We start from the raw sequence: 2,255 nt of genomic DNA, 5'->3' as shown, positions 1-2,255 counted from the left end.
AAAAAAAAAAAAAAAAAAAAAAAGAAATGATGTCACCTAGGAGGTGAGGAACAGGACCCAGGAAAAATCCTAGGATGCCCTCTTCCTGATAGATGGTTAATATGGTGTCACAAATTCCACAGAACTTGGATTCTCTGCCAATGAATTGTACCGTAGATCTCAGATTGAGCACATGGAAGGGATGTGGTGAGGGCAGCAGCAGAACAACTGATAGTCTCTTGAGCTGTTTCCTTGAGAATTTGGTCAAAGGAAGACAAGACTTCTTTCTGTTCATATCCAGGTCCTAACTCCTCACGCTTGTTACATTCCTGGTAATGCTGTAAAACTTAACTATGGACCACAGTTCCAAGGACCCCCAAAGATAGTCATGGAGTGAAGCTTGTGAACAACCCACGCCTCCCATCAATGCTGGCAATGTGCAGAGCATAACAAAGGAAATCAGAAAGCTGACATGCTTGCCACTCCAAAATATTTCGTCCTATTGGAGGAAGAGGCTCATATCCCACCTGGATGAGCACTTTCATGTGCATAAGTCACTGGGACAGGATGGTGAGACCGGAGTCCAGGAGCACCTGACTGGCAAGCAGCATCTGCCATGATGGCACCTGTATTAATCTGTTTTCATGCTGCTGATAAAGACATACCCGAGACTGGGAAGAAAAAGAGGCTTAATTGGACTTACAGTTCCACATGGCTGGGAATGCCTCAGAATCATGGAGGTGAAAGGCACTTCTTACACGGCAAGGGCCAGCGAAAATGAGGAAGAAGCAAAAGAGGAAACCCCTGATAACCCAATCAGATCTCATGAGACTTATTTACTGTCACTAGAATAGAATGAGAAAGACCTGCTGCCATGACTCAATTACCTCCCCTGGGTCCCTCCCACAACACTTGGGAATTCTAGGAAATACAAATCAAGTTGAGATTTCGGTGTTGACACAGCCAAACCATATCAGCACCTGTGGATAGACAAACCCAGTATGCATTTCTTTCTTTTTTTTTTTTTTTTTTTGGAGCCAGAGTCTCACACTGTCGCACAGGCTTGGGTGCAGTGGCTCGATCTCAGCTCACTGCAGCCTCCCCGTCCCCGGTTCAAGTGATCCTCCCACCCCAACCTCCTGAGTAGCTGGGATTACAAGCATATGCCACCATACCCAGCTAATTTTTGTATTTTTAGTAGAGATGGGGTTTGGCCATGTTGACCAGGCTGCTCTTGAACTCCTGACCTCAAGTGATCTGCCCACCTGAGCTTCCCAAAGTGCTAGGATTACAGGCATGAGCCACCACATCCGGCCACAGGATGCATTTCTAAAGGCTGGATTCAGGACAATTTCTGAAACTGTGCGGCAAGATGACACTGTCAACTTACATGTCCAAGAGTAGTGCAATGAGCAAGATGTGAGAGATCTCATAGACATGGCATAGGAACTGGTAATAAAATTGTCTTTTCTTTGTTTTTTCTTTCGAGACAGAGTCTCCCTCTGTCACCCAGGCTGGAGTGCCCTGGTGTGATCTTGGCTCACTGCAACCTCTGCCTTGCGGGTTCAAGCAATTATCTTGCCACCACAGGCCCAAGTCCCCACGCCTGGCTAATTTTTGTATTTTTAGTAGAGATGGGGTTTCACCATTTGACCAGGCTGGTTTCAAACTCCTGACCTCAGGTGATCTACCCACTTCGGCCTCCCAAAGTGCTAGGATTATAGGAGTGAGCCACCATGCCCGCCTGACCTTAAAATTGTCTTTTAAATCTGATACACTTGGTTGTATATAGGTTTGCCTGTCATGTAATTCTATAATAAAAGTTATAACTAAATTTTAATGAAAATTTTGGTTAATAGTAAATTAATGCTTATGAAAATGCTTCAGCTCTAACATTAGGTTTTCAACACAGGATCCAAAGGGCATCTATAGCATGATTCATTACAGTTTTGTTTTTGTTTTTTTTTTTGAGACAGAGTCTTGCTCTGTTGCCCAGGCAGGAGTGCAGTGGCACAATCTCAGCTCACTGCAACTTCAGCCTCCTGAGTAGGTGGGATTATAGGCCCCCACTACCATGCATCACGCCTGGCTAATTTTTGTATTTTTAGTAGAGATGGGGTTTCACCATGTTGCCCAGGCTACTCTGGAACTCCTGACCTCAAGTAATCTGCCCATCTTGGCCTCCCAAAGTGATAGGATTACAGGCATGCGTCACTGCACTTGTCCCCCATTACAGTTTTTTTTCCTTCTTCTTTCATTTTTTTTTTTTTTTTTTT

Source organism: Cebus imitator, unplaced genomic scaffold (assembly GCF_001604975.1).
Source record: "Cebus imitator isolate Cc_AM_T3 unplaced genomic scaffold, Cebus_imitator-1.0 Scaffold461, whole genome shotgun sequence".
In the NCBI taxonomy this organism is placed as follows: Eukaryota; Metazoa; Chordata; class Mammalia; order Primates; family Cebidae; genus Cebus; species Cebus imitator.
The sequence above is the reverse complement of the archived record's forward strand: the minus strand, read 5'-3'. Positions refer to the sequence as shown.